This window comes from Mastomys coucha, unplaced genomic scaffold (genome assembly GCF_008632895.1).
Source record: "Mastomys coucha isolate ucsf_1 unplaced genomic scaffold, UCSF_Mcou_1 pScaffold15, whole genome shotgun sequence".
Lineage (NCBI taxonomy): Eukaryota > Metazoa > Chordata > Mammalia > Rodentia > Muridae > Mastomys > Mastomys coucha.
Window position 1 is genome coordinate 53175292 of NW_022196897.1, and position 22314 is coordinate 53197605.

The window sequence follows — 22314 nt, forward strand, 5'->3', positions numbered from 1 at the left end:
ACTAGTCAGAATGGCTAGGATAAAAAGCTCAGGTGACAGCAGATGCTGGAGAGGTTGTGGAGAAAGAGTTACATAGTTTCAAGGATCAGGTTCTTCCTGAGTGGCCCTCACTCTGCCATTGGCTCTGGCTCAGCCTTATGCATCCTGCACTTGCTAAAGTCTTATCTGACCATTGATGTAGATTGATGTTGCCAATGTAATCAGTTGAATTCTACACAGTTTAAACTTTTATGCTCTGGCTCAGTGTTTAGTGATGCTTTTTGTTCATTTATTGTTTACTATATTTAGTTTTTTTAGTGTACAGTCATTTTTTTTCTTCCTAAAACCCATAGCCAATAGTAGACACTCCGTAAGTACAGAGAAATTTTCTGAAAATTTTCTGAAGTCTGACTGGAGACATTAGGTTACAAAACTACACAATTTCGAGTTTCTTATTTCAAATCTAATCTTTTATCAGATTTCTTTCCAAAAATTCCATTATTACAATTTTGTCAGAACACTAAATTAATATTATTGAATATGGACTAATTTAATTAATATTCTAGGTGATAAAATTTTAAAATACTTGGTTATTTTCTCATTTATCTAATGTTCACTATTTTGATTATATAATGTTTATCCTTATTAATTGATTTACCAAGTTCTATTTAATAAGTAATGTGTTCTAACATCTGTATTTAGTTTTTTTTTTAATGTTAGGGATCAAGCTTGAGGTTTTACACATACTGGGCAAGTGCTCTACACTTGAACCATATCTCTAGCCTCTATTTTAACTTTTAAAACTGTTTATTCTTATTTCAAAAATACTTTCTGCCATTAAAAACTAAAGAACTTAAAAACAAATCAATAAAATGGGGAAAACTACACAACAACTAAATTGTTAATACTGATGCTTGCTGTGTAATATTCTTGTTATGTTATTTCTTTATTGCTTGCATTTTATATGAATATAATGAACATGCTCTACTTTATTAAAAGGAAAAATCATTCTGACTTTAAACAAATTATAAGAAGAAAATAGAAATCACAGTCTCATATAGCAGACTCTACCAATTCTAACACTAGTTTTCTTCTTCTTCCTCCTCCTCCTCCTCCTCCTCTTCCTCCTCCTCCTCTTCTTCCTCCTCCTCCTCCTCCCTCTTCTTCTTCTTCTCTTCCTCTTCCTCCTCCTCCTCCTCCTCTTCTTCCTCCTCCTCCTCCTTCTTCTCCTCCTCCTCCTCCTCTTCTTCTTCTCCTTCTCCTTCCCCTTCTTCTCCTTCTCCTTCCCCTTCCCCTTCCCCTTCCCCTTCTCCTTCTCCTTCTCCTTCTCCTTCTCCTTCTCCTCCTCCTCCTCCTTCTCCTCCTCCTCCTCCTCCTCCTCCTCCTCCTCCTCCTCCTCCTCCTCCTCCTCCTCTTCCTTCTTCTTCTTCTTCTTCTTCTTCTTCTTCTTCTTCTTCTTCTTCTTCTTCTTCTTCTTCTTCAGGGGAAACAAAAATTTGTACCTTTCTGGGATTTGTGCTATTATATCCTGAGCAACTTTGTATAGAATTAAATGTTATTTGATATGTTACATTCAAAGGCACTGTAATATCTTTTCATTTACATAGATCATGATTTAACATAGTATATGTAGACTGTTTTAAGTTTCATTGAGTTGTAATGCTTTTTCCTACATGGGAATCACTTGGTGGAAGTGACAGTCAAAAGTCCAGATTATTATTAATTAAAATGACTGGATAGGTAATCCAAATTTATCAGCCAGATGCTGATTTCTTAGAACTGTGTTTAAAAGCTGTCCTACAGCAAGAGAGCCTGAGAGCAGTTAGCTGGTTTGTTTCAGGAGATTACAGCATCGAAAGTCCAACATTGGGCCATCTACTGTTACTGGTTGCTTCATTCCTATCATTTTCTGGTGCAAATGTTGGGCTCTAGGCTGGAACATTTTCCCAAGGCATTGCACTTTGTTTAAATGAGCCTGACCCAGTTTCCATTGCTTATAGAAACACTTTGAAATTGATCATTTTATTTATAAATTTGCCCATAAGCCCTTAAGTTTTGCATCTGACTTGGTTCTTCTTGTAATTAAAATGAGTAAAAGCCTTAATTCTTAGCACAGATGGTGGCTCTAAATATGCTATCACTTCTGCACATCATGTTATTTATGCTACTTCTTTAAATATAATGGTAATTAGCTAATTAGCTCATTAGCATATCAACATATGCCCACACTACTCCTTACTGTGGGAGAAGGGTATGAATGATGAAAATCTATCCTTAATACAATTTTAATCATGTCATCAGCAACAAAAATGGTATCAATTCATTCTTCCTTGTGTATTTTAGTCATCATAAGCAATCCAAAGGCAACATCACCAGATAAATCGTGTTCACCTCTAGGTTCATTTGCCTAAGGACAAACTTCCCTACTCCATATCCGTGTGTATTTGGAGGCAAAGCCTTTAAAATAGTTAAACCACATGGTCTTAAGATTAGACACAATTTGACTTTTCTCCATATAAGTGGAAATCGAGGCATCAAAGCAAGTGTTGTGAATTCATGATCACAGAAGAAAGAAACATGTTAGAGCACAGGACATGGCATTAGCAAGCCAAGCAGAGAAGCACCACAAGGAACCATACCTGTCTATACCTTAATGCCTGATCTCATTTCAGTCTCCAGAGCCATTAGAAAAATACTTCTATTGTTTAAAACCACTTAGTATTCAGTGCTGTGTTAGATACCCTCAAAGCGTCTAAAATAAAACTAACTCTATTTGAGAGGTATAATTACAAGTCCAACAGAACCTAATGGCATTTGAGAGACAAAGGTGACTAAGCAGCATATAAGCGACATCTAATGAAGAGCATGAGCAGCACTTAACGTGTGTTCAGCAGAGGACGTGGAATGCAATAGGGACCCTTCTCAGAAATAACTAGCCATCTCTTCTCAGGAAGATTTGGTTCATTAAAATGCTGTACCTAATTATCACTTTCACATTCTGGGAGTATTATAAACAAATATTTTCCCAATGAGAAGGAAAAATTTAAGGTACACTCAAACTCAGAAGTATGTAATGGGAGAATATGGGTCATTTTTTTAAAAACTTTAAATCTATCCAAGGTTTTCCAAGAAGGTACTTTTTTTGTTGGCATTTCCTTTAAAAAAATGTCTTGAATGTCTAGTGTCAAATAAATGATAGTAATAGCACAAATGAATCACCAGCAGGATTGCTAAGAAAGCTCAACTGGGTTAGAGAATACAGTCCTTTCAGGAAAGGGTTCTGGGCTAAGTAGATGCTCACAAGCCAAAGCAAAAGTTAAGAGCCCTAAACCATACTGCATACAAGAAGTTTACTGAAATGGACCACCAGAGACATAAATGAAAGAGCCAACTACAAAAACACACTGCAAACAAAACAAAGTAAGTGTTCAGTTTCGTATAGAGCTAGACCTATATGGTACAAAAAAAAAAAAAAAAAAAAAAAAAAAAAAAAAAAAAAAAAAAAAAAAAAAAAAGAACAAATGACATAAAAAAAAAAACCAACCAGCCAACCAAACAAAAACAAACAAACAGAAAGCCTGCATTAAAGCTGGAGGCATATTGTCAACAGAGTACCAGAGGAGAACAGGAGTTCTTTACTGCTCACAGGAGCAAACTTGAAACCAAGGTCTATTGTAAGTTGGAGATTCACGTCTCCTAGAGGACTCTAATGTCTGATCTGAGTGCAAAGAGAAAACAGGTAGTTCTGAAGTCTAAAATGATTATCATTTATGTTGTACTCCCTTAGAATATGGGTTCTAAGTGAACAAAGATCTAACAAGAGTAATTTCAAGCTAAGCTCGTTTTCCAAATTATTTTAAAATCTCTCACTCATTTACTTGCAAAACATGACTTAATTGAATGCCACTGGCCAACTGTTGTATGTCAACTACATGGGCAGATAAATGCAGGTCTCCATGTTTCATATATATTTCCCCTGTTTCTTTATCACAGACAGAAAATCCTTTCTGTGCAAGGAAGACTGACTAGATGACCAGAGTTGTTCCTTTTCTTTAAAGAAATTTTTTAAAATAAAATCATTTATGTATGAGATTGTTTTTGTCTGAATGTATGTCTACATATCACATGCATGCTTGGTGGCAGAATGTCAGAAGAAGGCATTGGTTCACATTGAACTTGAGTTAACTGATGATTGTAAACCTCTATGAGGGTGCTGGGAATTTAATGGGGGTCCTCTGTAAGAGCAAGTGCTCTTAATGACTGAGCTATTTCTCTAGCTCCATCAGAGTTATTTTTACCAGATTGTCTGTAGTGTTCTACAGTAACCTCAGCAGAATCTTTAATTAAATTGTGCATGTGTGGATATGTGTATGCATGTGTGCACCTGTGTGAGTGCATATGTGTGTGTATGTCTGTATGTGCATGTGTATGTGTGTGAGTGTGTGTATATATATATATATGTGTGTGTGTGTGTGGTGTGTGTGTGTGTGGGGGTGTAACATTTCCTACCCAATATCACTGCATTCTAGGAATGACAGCATTTTTTCTCAGAGACTTAACAAGTTGTTTTTTTTTTAAAAGCTTCTTGTAAATATGAAGAGATTACTTTTCTAAACCTAGAAACTTGCCAATATAAAATATGAGGCTTACATTTATTCAACCAAATTCCCTCATGTTTTTTAATAGAAGCAACTTTAAGAGTCTGAGTCCAGCCACCAGGACTCAACAGATGTGGGGATTGGGGCAGCTGTTAGTCCCATCTCCTTCTTTCCTCTGCATAAAAAGCCCCCCATGCAGAGGGTCCTTACCTCCCATCAGCCCATACAGAGGGTCCTTACCTCCCATCAGCCCATACAGAGGGTCCTTACCTCCCATCAGCCCATACAGAGGGTCCTTACCTCCCATCAGCACAGGGCAGTCCCGGGATCTCTGTGCTGTCTATGTTCCATGCGTTTCAATCATTCTTCCTTATTTATACACAGAGGCCTCCATCCCTCTCCTCATTTAGATGTCTATCTCAAAGGCCACATTTCACCTCATTTTCCTCTTCACACCCCTCTCTACCATGCTGTGCTCTTTTTCTGTAAGGAACTTTAATATGTGCGTTTTTCCTATTCTCTAACTCTGTTACTAGACTGAAGGCACCATATAGGCACGAATTTCCTTGCAGTTTTCATCTTTCAAGACCTAAAAGACCAACTAGAGGTCTTAATTTTTTTTTTAAGTTGGATGCCATTTTTTGACGGCTTGGCATGAGAGGATGACAAGGAATTATGCTGGCAAGGGCAGATTTCCTTTTCTGAGTCTGCACTTTCAGGGCTAACCAGTGACTCTACTGCCACACAGACATAAGTGTTCTAGAATCCAGAGGAGATGGCAAGACTGTCTGTGTTCAAGTTTGTGCTCTCTACCTATCAGTGTAACAATTGGCAAGGTAATCTAGTTTCACGGCTTTAATTTCTTTCCTTGTCAAATTACCAATATTACATATTTCTTAGGATTCAAATGGACATTCATGAAGTACTACTTAGCAAAGTACCTGGCACAAAATTAAGTACTGTATCTCTATAAGAAATTGGCCTCTAGGTAGATAGATGAGAGGGAAGAGTTGCAATCATAATTGGAGGCATTGTAGATCATCTGGGTTTTTCACAGACACGTGCACACTCTTTCTACAGCCTGCCCTAAGCCCAAGAAACACAAATGGAGCTGTAAATTCTGCTTAAATGACATTTCAGAATTTCAAAGAGAAGTGATTACTTCACTGAGCTTCTCCCTACAGCTCCAGAGCTGGAGGATTCTAGGCCCATTGATTGCTGCATTTCTCTTTCTTTCCCTGCACTCTTTCTTCTCCTCCCCCTCTTCCAAGGTAGATGAGGTCTTGCTGAGGGGAAATGGAAAGGAGTAACTAGAGGATTTTGTCTTCTTTGTCTAACCTGGAGGGAGAGGACAACTTGCATGGAACTTGGCATGCCAGGCTTTACTGCTGTGGTCCTCCCCCGCCCCCGCCGCCCCCGCCACCCTCCAGGACTACCCTGATTTCTCAGCTGTCCACAGAGAACTAAAACTGAGCCCAGATCAACTTTCATTGTCAGGAACACTCAGAAAAACGTGCTCTGATCATCGTGTGTCTGTGTGTGTCTCAATCTTGAGCACCTCTTCACAAGAGAAGGCTTCTCAGTGGAGGGGAGCCCTCAGTTTCTGGTCTTTATTGTTGTGTCCTTCAGCCTGTCCACTTGTTCCTGATCTCTTTGGATGGGAAGGCAGATTGTGAGCTCTCCCCCCCTCCCCAGTGCCTTCTTGGATACTGTATAATTAGGCCTCCAATCACGCCTTCTCAGCCTCCACGGATGGTGAAACCCTCCCCACCATGCTTTAAAGAGGAATTGTAATAAATGAGTCTCCTGATAGCAAACTTCCCAGCAAGAGGGAGTCATGGAAATGGAGACATAGTATTGACAGTGAAATGCAATGTGTTATTTTAACCAGTATGAGCTCTCTGGTTCTAGCCTTTGAAATAGACATTTGAAAACCAAAAACAAACAATGTAATGGAGAGAGAGAAGAAAGCCACAGAAGTGAGTGGCAGGGAGTTTAAAAGAGCAAATGCCACTGGCAGGTCCATGGGACATAACCAGCCACTTGTGCTGGGTCTTGGCGGTTTATAATGCTACCTCATCTTCTCTGTGAAATTGTTTTCCCGTAAATCTCTGTGGCCATCCATTCCTGTCTACACATTATGTTCCTAAAATAGACACCATCTAAAAATCACTTCAAGGAGCTTTGTGGAGGAAGGCCCAAATTGCAACACTCCTCCAGCGAAGAGAGATGCGGTATTTGATGGCATTACCCATCGGTAGCCAGGAAGGGGAGTTTTTGAGGAGTTTTTCACCACAGTTATTCTGCTTCTGGAAGGGAAGGGAAGTGTCAGACTCCCGAGAAGGCAAGTGTGTGTGGAAGCTCTCATTTGCATCACCCTGGCCTGTCAGGTATTGCAGCAAAAGAGAGAGGCGATCTACCCTCTGCTCTCCTTGGGCAAGAGGGACGGAAACAGGAAACATCAACCTCAGCATGGAATTTTCCTATTCCTGTGTGGCGTCCTCCTCTTGGGATGATTTACAGCGCTGGTTGGAGAAGCACGCTCTGCTACTATACTAGCGCACCAGATAGATGGTGTAGACCTGCAGATCTATACCCGAGGAGAAGCCACATTTCCTAGGTGTGATAGCAAACAGCGTTTGGCAATTTGCAAGTTTGCTACTGCAGCTTGGAAAATATTTAGTCACATGCACATCTGAACAGAAAGACACCCACCCAGGCTTGACTCTTTCGTCAGACACATGAAAAAAAGCATCTGCTCACAAGCTTATTTGGACTGCTTTGTTGAAAGGAGAGGCGGCAGACACTTTGTAGATGTGGCAAGAGGGTTTTGTATACAGACCTCAAACAGGTAGGAGAGAAGAAAACCAGGAGAGGTTAAGGAAGGAGCATGAAAAAGACTCACAGCCACCCCGAAACAGTTTTTACCCTGTTCAGAAAGCAAGAGGTTTCACAGTGGTTTTGTGTCAACCGTGCAGCATCTGCAGCATCATTGCTGTTGGTGACCTCTGTCTGATTAAAAGTAAGTCAATCCTTCCCATCCGGCATTGTGCGAAACAGGGGACTCTTTATCACTTCCAGAAAGTTCATTTGCAAGTGTAGTTAGGGAAGAGTCAGGGGAAAAACAGCGGGTGTCCCCTCCTTGTCCTGGGAAAGAGGCACTCCTTTCCAAGAGTCAAGCCTCTGCCCAAAGAAGCTGCCTTCCCTGCAATGCTAGACTCCAGAAGCGGTCCCACTGCCTTCTTGCTTCCTCTGTGAGGTCTAATTTTTTGCATCATCTTTAGGAGCAATATGACCTCTATTCACAGCCATCGAATCCAGTTCCAAAGCACCAATGACAGAGGGGGCTTCAAGACAAGACCTTGACTGGGAGGATGCAGGCAAGCAAAGGCAAGAGCTGGCCTGATGCCAAGTTATTTTAGGCCAAAGAATCTCTTCTATCAAAATGCTGAACTGCAAAACGAACCTGATTTCAGTTCATGGAAGGTTGAGAGAAGGAGGGGGGAGGGGAGGAGGAGGAGAGGAGGATGGGAGGAGGAGGGAAGGAGGAGGGGAGAAGGAGGAGGGGAGGAGGAGGAGGGGAGGAGGGGGACAGTTGGTCCGAATTCACATGCAAAAATAGACTTCCTGCTCTGCCCCAACTCTTATTTCCGTGGGCTCTTCTCCCCAAGGATTACCAGGTAAGAATTCACCACTGAGAAGATCACAATGAGATAATCGGATGGCTTACCTGATAAAAAGGAAAATTATCCATCTGCAGTGAGGAACAACATCTCCCCAGGACTGAGTCCTCACCTTCCGTTGCAACGATTCAGATTTCCTTCTTGCAGAAGGTGATCAAGTGGTTCTTCACAAGGGCTGCAGCCTCATAGGGGCGGAACATACGTACACAAACACACGCACGCACACACATACACATGCACCAGAGTCCTCTGCAGTAGCCTCTCGGCTTCATCCTCGCCTCACTCTATGGTACCTAATACAAATCAGCAAATAGCTTGTTTAAAAAAAAAAAAAAAAGAAAGAAAAAAAGTGGAGACAGCACCTAGCGTTACAATGCCATCTAGTGGCCACATGGTAGATAGGTTCTCACAGCCTGGATTTCTGTGTTCTTTCTCAACCTCTTCCCTCAGATGCCTTTTTAAAAAAACTCTTTATTTTGGTTTTATTACTTCCTCTAACCCCTTTTATTCACCCCCCCCTCTTGGCTCTGCCTATCATGGAACTATTGACTTAAAGATTAAAACAATCAGAACTGGAGAGAGTTGCTTTTAAGTAAAAAAAAAAAAAGTACTATTTTGTTTGTAAAAGCTATTTTATTTTCCCTATAAATAAATCATTGTTACCTTTACAGAATACGGAACCCATGAATGAAATTTATTCTTTTCTTCTGTCTGGAGAAAAATGAGTGGTCTTTTATTACATAGTCATGGCTTTACATCAGGAACTTACTTGAAGATTTTCTTCTATAACACCATGTTAACAGTGCTTTCCATATTATACTGAACGACTCTGAAAGAGGCAGATGTGAGTTTAACTTTAAGCTCAGTACTGGTGAGCGTGGTTTAAAGCTTATATTCCCCTATCTTTAGTATGGATGTTAAATAGGATTATCTTTGTACCTGTTTCCATGGTTTCACCCTCTTTTATTGTAATATATCTATTTTTTTCCCAGATACGACTTGTCATTGAATTGTCACACTGTGTTTTAGAGAACAAATGTAAGTATTAAATATTGTTGGTGTCCACTAGGTCTTCCCAAAACAACGAAGAACACATGCTGAACTATGGGGAGCTACAGGAACTTTCTAAGCCATACATTATAATTTAAAGCATAATTAGTCTTTCATATTTAGTTATGCATAAACTTATTTATCCTGGGTGTGCTTCTCTTGTCTCTTAGCACACTTAATGCTGATGAAAGTCATCACACATGCTTTGCCATTTTAAAAAAAATTATTCCCCCTCCCTGAATCTTTAATTTGTCTATTCTGTACTACAGGATAGTGAAGCATATACTATTAATATTCTTATAGCTTTTCTCATTGTATGTTGAGAATAATGAGACATTCTAAACCTTATTGAGACTTTTCTAGACCACATAGTTTGTGAAACAAAATAAACAAATCAACAACAACAACAAAATGAACCAACCAAATAAATAATAAAAATAAGGCCCTCACTTCCAGAAATCATTACTCTTTGGAACAAAGTGAATATTTTATCCTTTTCCATTCTAGAATCCTAGAGATGTAATCTTCATTGTGTCTTTATAAAAACTTTTACAAGTCCTTGTTTATGGGTTCATGGGTCTATCTCCTGGGTCCCTTTCTTAGTTTCTGAAAGGAAGCAATTGACCAAAATTCTGAGCATGGAGCTGGAAGTATAATGCATTTGGTAGAACACTTACCAGACATGCCCCCCCCCCCCAAATTCAGCCTCGTGGACTGCTTGTACACTTTAAAACTTCAGAACTGGGAATACTGAGGCAGAAGGATCACAGATATGAGTTCTAAGTTATTACAGGTTAAGAAATTCCATGCCGACCTCAGCCACACCCTCATCCACAGTCACAAGCTCAACCTCAGCTACCACTACAACCTCAGCCACAGTTCCAGCCACAGCCACAAACACAGAGACAGCCACAGCCTCAGCCTCAGCCACACCTCAGACATAGAGAGAGTCACAGCCACTGCCTCAGCCACAGCATTAGCCATAGCTATAACCACAGCCTCAGACTCAGCCACAGCCACAGACATAAACACAGACACAAGCACAGACACAAACAGAGACAGACAGACACACACACACAGAGATAGGCACAGACACAGACACAGACACAGAGACAGACACACACACACACACAGACACACACACAGAGATAGGCACAGACACAAACAGAGACAGACAGACACACACAGAGACACACACAGACACAGGCACAGACACAGACACACACAGAGACAGACAGACACACACACACAGAGACAGACACACACACAGACACAGACACAGAGACAGACACACACACACACACAGAGACAGACACACACACAGACACAGGCACAGACACAGAGACAGACAGACACACACACAGAGAGACACACACACAGACACAGGCACAGACACAGACACAGAGACAGACACACATACCGAGACAGACACACACACAGACACAGACACACACACAGACACAGGCACACACACAGACACAGGCACATACACATAGGGACACAGACACAAACACAGAGACAGTCACAGCCACAGCCACAGCCACAGCCTCAGGCACAGACACAGACACAGAGACAGACACACACACACACAGACACACACCGAGATAGGCATAGACACAAACAGAGACAGACAGACACACACAGAGACACACACAGACACAGGCACAGACACAGACACACACAGAGACAGACAGACACACACACACAGAGACAGACACACACACAGACACAGACACACACACAGACACAGGCACAGACACAGAGACAGACAGACACACACACAGAGAGACACACACACAGACACAGGCACAGACACAGACACAGAGACAGACACACATACCGAGACAGACACACACACAGACACAGACACATACACAGACACACACACACACACAGACACACACACACATACAGGCACAGGCACAGGCACAGACACAAACATAGAGACAGACAGACAGATAGACACACACACACACACATACACAGACACAGACACACACACACGAACACACACACAGACACAGACACAGACACAGACACAGCCTGTGTACTTAAATTGGCATTTCCCAATCTTAATTCACACCATCAAGCCAAGCAAATCAAAACTCCTTCTTTGAAAAGTTTCCATCTCACATCTGTCAATGAGAAATACAGCATATTTTCAATGCATGCACCCCTTTCTTTCTGTTTGTATGTCTTCTTTCATGACTTCTACATCTTGACAAACCTTCAGCCATCTGCACAAGGCAAAGTGTACTAGTGTCTCAAGTGGCTAGGTCAAGCATTTTTCCCTCTAATGCTTTCCCTGTGTTCTCAGTAAATAGGCTCCTTTTCGTTAATTATAAAATAAATTAATGTTTTTATGGAATATGGTCACATATTACATTGAAAATATTAATTATGAGAGATAAATGTTTCTTTTCATACTGCTTCTGAAAAAGGTTAGCATCCCATTCATTGTACAAGAGTGCTTTTAATGAATAGCTTGTCATTTAGTAGCAGACACGTGATTCATCAGAGTGGTAACAACATCAACTACTTTAATTATTCTTCATCTAAGACCTAACATGAAGGAAAATACAAGATTTTAAGAAATGAGTATACAATACCCCTAAAATGATATATTTAAAAACTAAAATGTTCACTTTTTAATTGTAAAAATGTAACTAAAAAGAACCCTGAAACTTTACACTGCTCACACCCTTGTATTTGCTGGCCTCTCTGGACTTGTGTGTGCTAAAGGTCTCCCATTTCTATCTGTCTCTCTTCTACATAATGCACTACAGCAGAGCCGGCATATTATATCTTACATACCTTTTGCATGTCTTAGTTAATGGAGAAAAGTTTTCATTTTTCCTTTTTCCCTGGTATGTTTCCATCAACAAGTCTGAAAGGACCATTTCTTTATTTCTGGGAGATCCCATGTGATCTCATCTCCGAAAAGAGAAGAATGGTATCAGTTATTTCTTGCCTGTCTTTACTTCCCTAGTTGGTGAGTGCAGGAACTTGACAGATAATCTGTGCCTCTTCTGTGAATGGTGCCAACAGGAGAAAGAATGAGAGCATAAAATGTCTTGCCATTGCTTTTGTGGTTCTGTCTCTGTCAGAGGACGCAGCCATTGCTTTGCTATTACTCCATCACTTGTCAGCAAGAGTTGGTTGCTTAGTGGCCAAGGAAGAGAGATTACAATGAGATGTTACCTCTGTTGATAGAATGTGGGTATTAAAGAATAAATGTGGGGTTTAAGTGGAAAAGCTAACCTAGGTCTTTCTACCTATTAATTTTAAGATAAGCAAGAGGGTCTCTTGTGATTAGCATCTTGAACAATTCAAATTTTCTCAAGACCAGAAGGCATTAAAATTCCATGGGGAAATTCACAAAATCTCCTAATATGGAAAAAAAAAAACCCTTTGTTAATTTCAATTTCAGAGTGTCAATTGTCATGGCATTGTGACAACCACAGAGCTGGAAAGTTTTCTTAGATCCTCCAGAGGATGATTATTACTTTGGATTGTAGAAATGTATGTCTTGTTCAAGGCTACACAGACAGTTTGGTATGATAAAGGTTCATTCAAACTTTCTTCCCCATTTAACTACGAAGAAAATGAATATTGAGCAACAACATTGGCACATAGGAAGTGAAATGGGAGTGAGTGGAGGATTTCTAGATATACCATGATTGATTTTCACTCATGTTTTGACAGATAGGAATGTAACAGAGGATATAATAGAAGTTACTGTTTAAAAAGGTGATGGACCAGGTGGGGCTTCTAGTGGAGGGAAGGGAACACCAACCTGCCCACAAAACCTTCGACCCCAAATTTGTCCTACCTGTAAAATGTGCAGGGATTATGATGGGGCAGAGATTCAGGAATGAATTCATCAATGACTGCCCCAACTTGAAACTCACCCCATGGGAGAGCCAACTCGTGACACTGTTAGTGACATTCTGCTGTGCCTGCAGATAATACACTAGCATAATTGTCTTATGAGAGGCTTCATCCAGGGGCTGATGGAAACAGATATAGAGACCCACAGCCAAACCTTAGGCAGAGCCCTGGGAGACTTGGGAAAGGGTAGGGGGAGATATTGAGGGAGTCAGAGGAGTCAAGGAGACCACAAGAAGTTCTACAGACTCAACTAACTTGGGCCCATGGAGTCTCACAGAAACTAAACTGCCAAACAGAGAGCACGCAGGGGCTGGACCTAGACCCCCTACACATTCGTAGCACATATGCAGCTTGGTCTTTATGTGGATGCCCTAACAATTGGAGCCAGGACTGTCTCTGACTCTGTTGCCTGCCTTTGATGCCATCCCCTACCTGGGCTGCCTTGTCCGGCTTCAGTGGGAGAGTATACCTTTAGACCTGCTGTGATTTGATGGGCCAGGGTGGGTTGGTACCCATGGGGGTTTCTCCTTCTCTGAGGAGAAGGTGAGGTGGCATTGAAGGGAGCAGTTTATGAGAGTAGGCCTAGGAAGAGAGGAGGGAGAAGGATTACATTAGGGTATAAAGTGAATTTGAAAAAAAAGGTGAAAGATTAAACCAATATCAGGTTTAGCAAATAATAAAAACAGTGATCATCCTCGTCTATAGCTTTTCATACAGTTCTTAAAAATTGACCACAAAGTTCTCAAACTCAAGGGACATGAAAGTACAACATTCATGACTTTCATTCAGATCCAAGGAGGGACCTGGAAGAAAATTGTCCCAAGGTTCTAAAATTTCATTAAATTCTGAAGAAAAATCTGAAAACATATTTTATGTTGCTTTAGTTAATAAATCATAGTCTCACGGGAAAACAAAGAAACATTTTGGAGACAAAGTCATTATCTTGTCTGCTCTACCATCAAAGCCCTGGACCTAAATGGTCCTTCTGTCTTGCCTCTCAAATAACTAGGACTGATGGCATGTAATAAGGACTGGAAAATAAAATGCTATGCTGCCCATGCCGACATTGTATACCTCTCTGGCAAACAGGTCCAGGAGCATGCCTTGGCTTCAGAGGCAAGATCTAGGCATATTACAGTATTTCAATTAATTTGTCCAGATCCACTCTCACAGGAGGATGAAGAGAGACTGAAGCTATAGCAAGAAACAAAGAAGATCCATGGAGAGTCATGAGGAATTTGGTTACTCTGCTGGATTCTCTTCTGCCCTTACAAATAGTCGCTCTTATGTTAGCAAGTCATTTACGCATACTGCCTGAGTTCATCCCTCATCTCTTTCACTCAGCAGTCCTCCTCATTTGCAAAGGTAAGCCAACTAAAACTGGGACAAAAACATCATCAGTTACTTACTAGATTTCAAATAGCAAGTTCCCATTTGACTATATTTTCAAATCAATCACAGAACTTGCCTATATATGCAAGAGATCTAGCTCACTTTAAGTTTAAAGGAAATTGCTGATACTTACAAAGTCAACTCATTTTTACAAAATAAAACTGAGCTTTGCCATTAGTATAAGCAAATATGTAGTACCTAGTCCCCTGAAGGCTTACCGGTGACATCTTTTGCGTTTCCTGTTTAAAAGGAAAAATCTACTGACTTTCCTAGGAACATCCTACCGTCATCACACTGTGTGCAGGTGCCATTACAGCCAAGTGCCATCTTATTTCACATGGCTCAGCAATCATTGCTGAAGAAGTGGAGGAAAGAGTGTGCGAGCCAGAGGCACAGCAAGCTTTCTGTGAGATTGGGACTCCTAGAAATATCAGAGAGGTTATACCCATAAAGTCTCATCACCATGGCTGCCTAAACAAGACCTGAATAATGGCAATACCAATGGCCATACTAATATGGAACTGGGGAAAGACAAGAGGGAATCACTCTAAAGGAAGAACTACAGACAATAGGGAAATGATGAGAGCTGGAGAAATGGTTTTTCCTGGGGAAAAGCTCCCCAATTGTTACCTGCTACAAAGCAGTCAGCTCTGGCATAAGATGCATACAGGTAACATTATATGGACTGAGCAGATTTATGTTCCAAGTATCACATTGAATGCTGTGTGTTTCATATATACCTGCATTCTATCTATCTATCTATCTATCTATCTATCTATCTATCTATCTATCTATCTATCATCTATCTATCTACAATTATATAACAAAGATGCCATGAATTTGAATGAGAGCAAGGAGGGGTACATGGGAACAGTTGGGGAGGGAGAAATGTTTTAATTGTAACTTAGAGAACAATTTTAATTACTATAAAAAGCATTCATAGGTTAAGCATAATTTATAAAGATAAGATCTCTATGATAAATGATTTTACTTAGCACCTTGATACTTGGTATCATCCTGTAGTAAGATAGGTTCTCAGAAAAAAAAAATGTATTGATATTTAGATATTTTTCTTTTCAGGTTGTTCTGACTGGTTTTGTGTGTCAACCTGACACAGGCTGGAGTTATCACAGAGAAGGGAGCTTCAGTTGAGGAAGTGCTTCTGTGAGATCCAGCTGTAAGGCATTTTCTCAATTAGTGATCAAGTGGGGAGGGCCCCTTGTGGGTGGTAGTATCTCTGGGCTGGTAGTCTTGGGTTCTATAAGAGAGCAAGCTGAGCAGGCCAGTGGAAGCAAGCCAGTAAGCAACAGCCCTCCATGGCCTCTGCATCAGCTCCTGCTTCCTGACCTGCTTGAGTTCCAGTCCTGAATTCCCATGGTGATGAACAGCAATGTGGAAGTAAGCTGAATAAACCCTTTCCTCCACAACTTGTTTTTGGTCATGATGCTTGTGCAGGAATAGAAACCCTGACTAAGACACAGGTCAAATTTGGTAACGATTTCAAAGATATGGAAATGATTTCTAAAACTTAATAGAGGCTGAGTATTTGAACACTCACAGTAGTTGAACATGACATTGATATTATCACCATCAGTTTAGAGGTAAGAAAACCGAAACTCAGAAGTCTTGATCATTTTTGGCCAAGGAGGAGATAAAATGTAGTTTGGAAAATAACCTATCTTCTAAGTAGGATTCTTGTTTTATAAAAATGTCTTTGTACACCACATTATTGTTATGCTATTGTCAAGACTCTGGGATCCAAGAGAAAAGTAAGAGATGATGCATCTGTTCTTCACTGGTCTGGGATAGATCATATTGAGCTTACATAGACAGCATGGATGAAACACATTTCTAAATGTGTTCAAGCAAAAGGGGTTTTGAGGCATGAGGCAAAGCAGAAGCCACGTTCTGACAAATGTAGTGTGGTGTATGTGGACAAAAGGAAAGTAGCAAATGACGCCTCTTCTTACTTCGCTTGGAGTTTCCGATCTCCTACTGCAGGGCGATGGACAGTGAGAGGAAGCCTGGGAAGGTCAGGCTTGAAGCTCTGGAGACCCTGAAGGTTCAGTAGGAGCTTTGCCTGCTCTTGGCATCAGGCCCCTGTCATGTAGCCACAGCCGCCCTTATATTTGTGGTCATCCATCTCTGAAGGGCAATGCCCCAAGCCCTTCTATATGTAGATGAGGCATCCCTAACATCTCTGACCAAGACAATAGGAAAAGAGATGTGACCACAGGCATGTAGGCTCAAAACACAGTTCTCCATGTTAATGAGGTACCTAGAAGTCCAGAGCGCATGGCGATAAGCTTTCCTTTCCAGACATTTCTCCTTGCAAAAGGTTTATCATCGCATGCCCACCCTGAGAAGTGGAGTATAGTTTTATATATCCATTTTCCGCTGTGACAATAATAAACTGTTTGGAACCATGGACTGCCTCTTGTCATTGTGTTCTGCAGTGGGGAGTCATGGAGAAGGCCTTTCCCTCCAGAGCCACAGTCGAGTCTCTCATAGAAAGCCTCTTTGCACTCTCAGCCATGATCGTCACCAAGCCTGCCACCGTCACTCCAAGCGCTCCTCTCCACACTGGATGTCAAAGTTCCTGAGAACCCCACAGCTCCCGGGACCCCAGAACCAGCAGGCCGTCAAACTGCCCCATCCAGCCTCCACAAGAGGCCATGCCTAGTGGTGGGATGGACTCGAGACTACATAACCCTACATCCTACAGCACGTAAAAGGATATGACTGTTTGGAAATATTCTTGCCAAGTGAACACATCGACTAAATTCCAGAGGAGCATTCAGGGGAGAAGAATCTCTCAGTCTGTCAGTGCCTTAGTAATCCACAAGTCTACATTTGTTGACAATAACAGCAGAATTTCCGAGCACGAGAGATTGACAATAGGGCGTTCTGACAAAAGCTTCCTGTTTTATATACTAGGTTTAGTGTTGTGTTTTTCTTTTTCTCAGCATATTTTCAAGAAGGCAAGTGCTTTCTGGCTCTGTTGGATATTTGTGAAGACACAGATCACATGAGCACATAAAAGTTTGTAAGCTTTAAAGCCTTGCTTCTCAGAGTGTGGCAGTGGAACAACAACATCTTGATCTTTGAGGGGCTTGTTGAAATTTTGGACTATTTCTTTTGTCCCCTGATCTGGATCTGCCACAGATCAGAAAGTATGTTCTGACGAGCTGCCCCAGGAGATTCCGGTAGACACTGTTGTTTAGAAGTGGTGCTGTAGAGTACCATTGTAACAGGTACTCGAGGTACCTGATGTCATGATGCTATTACCATTTAGCCCAGTGGTTCTCAACCTTCCTAATGCTGTGATCCTTTAATACCACCTCATGTTGTAGGGACCCCAAACCATGAAATATTTCTGTTGCTGCATTATAACTGTAATTTTGCTACTGTTTTGGATTGTAATGTAACTATCTGATATGCAGGATAGTCTTAGGCAATCCCTGTGCAAACGTTATGACCCACAGATTGAGAACTACAGATTTTGGCCCTAAAAACCCAGCATATAGACAGTACTGCTGGCCACAACAAAGACAAAGATCTGATCCATCAAAGATCATAGTTCTAGGACAGTCTCTAAACCTTTGCTTTTTGGCTTCTGTAGTTCTGCGTTTGGCTAACTGTTCTTACTAACAAAGGTATGTCAATTGGGAAGGGGGTTTTATGTTTAAAAACTCACTCTGAGAAAGGTTCAGGATTGAACAAGATCATGAACACCCACTATAGTCTCCAGCAAGCTAACAAAGACTTGTCTTAAACCCATGTCCATGCAGTCTTCTCTGGTGGATAACCCACACCATTAGCTAGTACTTTCACAGATCTCCTAAGAGCTTTTATTTTTAATTAAATTTTAATTTAGCATGCAAAGTTATGTTTTTTATTCTGACATTATATATATGAAATATACATATATATCATAATATATACATATGTATAATGTCTATATATGTATATGTATATAGCAAATCTTTGTTCTTGTTTGTTTACCCCTTACTCCTCTACCCTTCTCCAACCTCTTCTTCTGGGTCTTCTTTCTCCTCCTAAATAAACCTCCCCTCTGATTTCATGTGACCTAATGTTTATAAGGCTACCTATTTTTCTGTACCCAGAACATGCAACTCAACAATTCATCCCTTCTCACCATTTCCTGGACACTCCAATCCAAAAACACTATCTCCTAATCTACTCTTGAAGTAATAGTTTGAAAATTAGATCACTATGGTGGCTCTTTAAGTAAAAATTAGCATTCCTATTTACTGCTCAGGTACAGGCCATTCCAACCAGAAAAGGGAAGAGCTCTACCTCCTACCTGAACCCTCCTGCTACTTGGGTTCAGAGCCTAAAGACCCAAGCCACTGACACCACCACCTTACTGCCTGCTCCCACTCCTTGCTCTAGCCCCTACTCAGGTGAAAATCCAGAACACAGGTGTAGGCCAGGCAATGAGAAAAGGTAAGAGCTCCATCTGCACTCAGAAACCTCCTATGCCCTTGGTTTGGATCCCTAAGGCACACCCTGCAGACACCCTTTCTGTGTTTTATCACCCACACAGCTCATTGCTCAGCTCAAAGGCCCAGAAAATATTTTTAACAAAATCATAGAAGAAAAATTTCCTAACCTTAAGAAGGACATGCCTATAAAGGCAGAAAAATCTCTTAAAACACCAAATAGATTGAATCAGAAAAGAAAGTGCCCAGTCAACTAATAATTAAAACAATGAATATACAGAACAAAGAAAAATATTAAAAACTGCAAGGGAAAAGGGCCAAATAACATACAAAGGTAGAATTATTAGAATTATATTTAATTTCTCAACAGAGACCCTAAAAGCCAGAAGGGCCTGGACAGATGCCTTATAGACTCTAAGAGACCGTAGACACCAGCCTAGACTGATATACCCAGCAAAACTTTTTTAAAAAAAACTTCTTTATTTATTTTATGTGTATGAGTACACCATTGCTGTCTTCAGGCACACCAGAAGAAGGTATCAGATTCCATTACAGATGGTTGTGAGCTACCATGTGGTTGCTGGGAATTGAACTCAGGACCTTTGGAAGAACAATCGGTGCTCTTAACCACTGAGCCCCATCTCTCCAGCCCTCCAGCAAAACTTTTTTCTGGGGGGAACAGGGTTTCTCTGTGTAGCCCTGTCTGTCCTGGAACTCACTCTGTAGGCTAGGCTGGCCTCGAACTCAGAAATCCACCTGCCTCTGCCTCCCAAGGGCTGAGATTAAAAGCAGGCAACAGCACTGCCCGGCCCAGCAAAACTTTTAATTCTCATAGATGGATAAGACAAGATACTCCATGACAAAGTCAAATTTAAACAATAGCTACCCATAAATCCATCCCTATCAAGGAAAAATGGAAAACTACAAACCTAGGAGGTTAACTACACCCATGAAGAAATAAATAACATCATACAGAAAAATAAAGGGAAATACACACACACACATACACACACACACACACACACACACACACACACATACACACAAACAAACACTAGCACTACCACAAACAACAAAAAAATAATGAGAGTTAACAGTTATTAATTATTAGTATCTCTTAATATCAATGAACCCAACTCCCTAATAAAAAGACACAGGCTAACAATGGCTACCAAAACAGGATTTATCCCTCCATTGCATATAAGAAGCACACCTCATCATCAAAGCTAGACTAAGAGTTGAGGGTTGGAAAAAAAAATTCCAAGCAAATGCATCCAAGAAGCAAGCTGGTGTATCCTTTATAATAGAGAACAAATAGACTTTAAAACAAAATTAATCAAGTAGATGGAGGGTGCTTGATATTCATCAACGGAAAAACTCACCAAGATGATGTCTCAATTCTAAACATTTATACCCCTCAAAGCAAGGGCACCCACATTTGTAAAATCACAAATCAAAACACATATATTTACAGTGGGAGACTTCAGGTCCTCCAGACAAAAACTAAACAGAGAAATAATAGAGCTAGCAGACTTTACGACTAAAATAGACTTAAAGAACATTTCATCCAAATAAAAGCAATATACATTCTTCTCAGAAACCCATGAAACTTTTTTCAAAATTGACCACATACTCTGTTACAAAGCAAGTCTCAACATATACAAGAAAACTGGAGCGTCTCTCCCATCTCATCAGACTACCGTGGATTAAAGCTGGATTTTAACAACAAAAACAATGGAAAGCCTAAAAACTTAGGGAAACTGAACAACTCTCTACTGAATGACTTCGAGGTCAAATAGAAATAAAGAAAGACATTAAAGTCTTTCGAGAAAATGAATGTATACCATACACAAACCTATGGCACACAGTACTAAGAGGAAAGTTCATAGCACTAAGAACCCTCAGAAAGAAATTAGAGAGGTTTAATGCTAGCAACTCAACAGCACACCTGAAAGCTCTAAAATAAAAGAAGCAAACACACCCAAGAGGAGTAGATGGCAGGAAATAAACTCAGGGCTGAATCAGTAAAATAGAAACAAAGAGAGCAATACAAAGAATTAATGAAACAAAAGGTTAGTTCTTTGAGAAAATCAACAAGGCAGACAAGCCTTTATCCAAACCAACTAAAAGGCAGAAAGAAAATATCCAAATTAACAAAACCAGAAAAGAAAAGAGGGACATAATAATAGACACTAAGGAAATACAAAGAATCGTTAGGTCATACTTCAAAACCTAACTCTACAAAATTAGAAAACCAAAAAGAAATGAACAACTTTCTCAATAGATATCATTTGTAAAGATCAGATAAACAATTAAAATAGACCTATAACCTGTAAGGAAGGAATCACAAGAAAGCAGTCATTTTAAAAGTTTCCCAATCCCCTTTCCCCTCAAAAGAAAAAACCCTCAAAGAAGAGCTAATACCAATAACCCTCAAATTATTCCACAAAATAGAAATAAAAGGAACATTGCCAAATTCATTTTATGAGGCCACAGTCACCCTGATACCCAAGCCACAAAAAGACTCAACAAGGAAAGATAATTACAGACCAGTTTTCCCCATGAACATTGATGTAAAAATCCTCAATGAAATACCCACAAACTGAATCCAAGAACACATCAAAGATGCATTCAAAATGACCAAGTAGGGTATATCCCAGAGATTTAGGACGGCTCAACATATGAAAATCTGTCAATGTAATTCACCATACAAACAGAATGAAAAATACCCCACATGATCATCTCATTAGATTTAATAAAAAGCCTTTGACAAAACACAACACTCCTTCATGATAAAAGTCTTAGAGAGATCATGGATGAAAGGCACATACCTAAATATAACAAAGACAATATAGAGTAGGTGGGTAGCCAACATTAAATTAAGTGGAGAGAAACTCAAAGCAATTTCACAAAAAACCAGGACTGTCCACTCTCAACATATCTCTTCAATAAAGTACTTGACATTCTAGCTAGAGCACTCAGACAACAAAAGGAGATCAAGGGGAATACAAATAGGAAAGGAATAAGTCAATGTACTATTATTTTCAGATGATGGCATATATAAGCAACCCATAAAATTTTACCAGGGAACTCCTACAGGTGACAATATCTTTAGCAAAGCATCTGGATACAAGGTTAATGCAAATAAAATAAAATAAAATAAAAAATTCCAGTACCCTATAAGCAACAAATGGGTTGAGAAAGAAATCAGGGAAGCAACACCCTTCATGGTAGATAAAGATAATATAAAATATA

General features: G+C 40.3%; 1 protein-coding gene across 1 annotated transcript in view; it reads right to left on the reverse strand.

Annotated features, from left to right (window-relative positions):
* Positions 1-8575, reverse strand: part of LOC116090254 (sodium channel protein type 1 subunit alpha) — a 141944-nt gene extending 133369 nt beyond the window's left edge. The window contains exon 1 of the mRNA XM_031370485.1: positions 8308-8575. The gene's annotated coding sequence lies outside the window, so the exon portion shown is untranslated. The remainder of the gene's footprint in view (positions 1-8307) is intronic.
* Positions 8576-22314: the final 13739 nt, after the last annotated feature.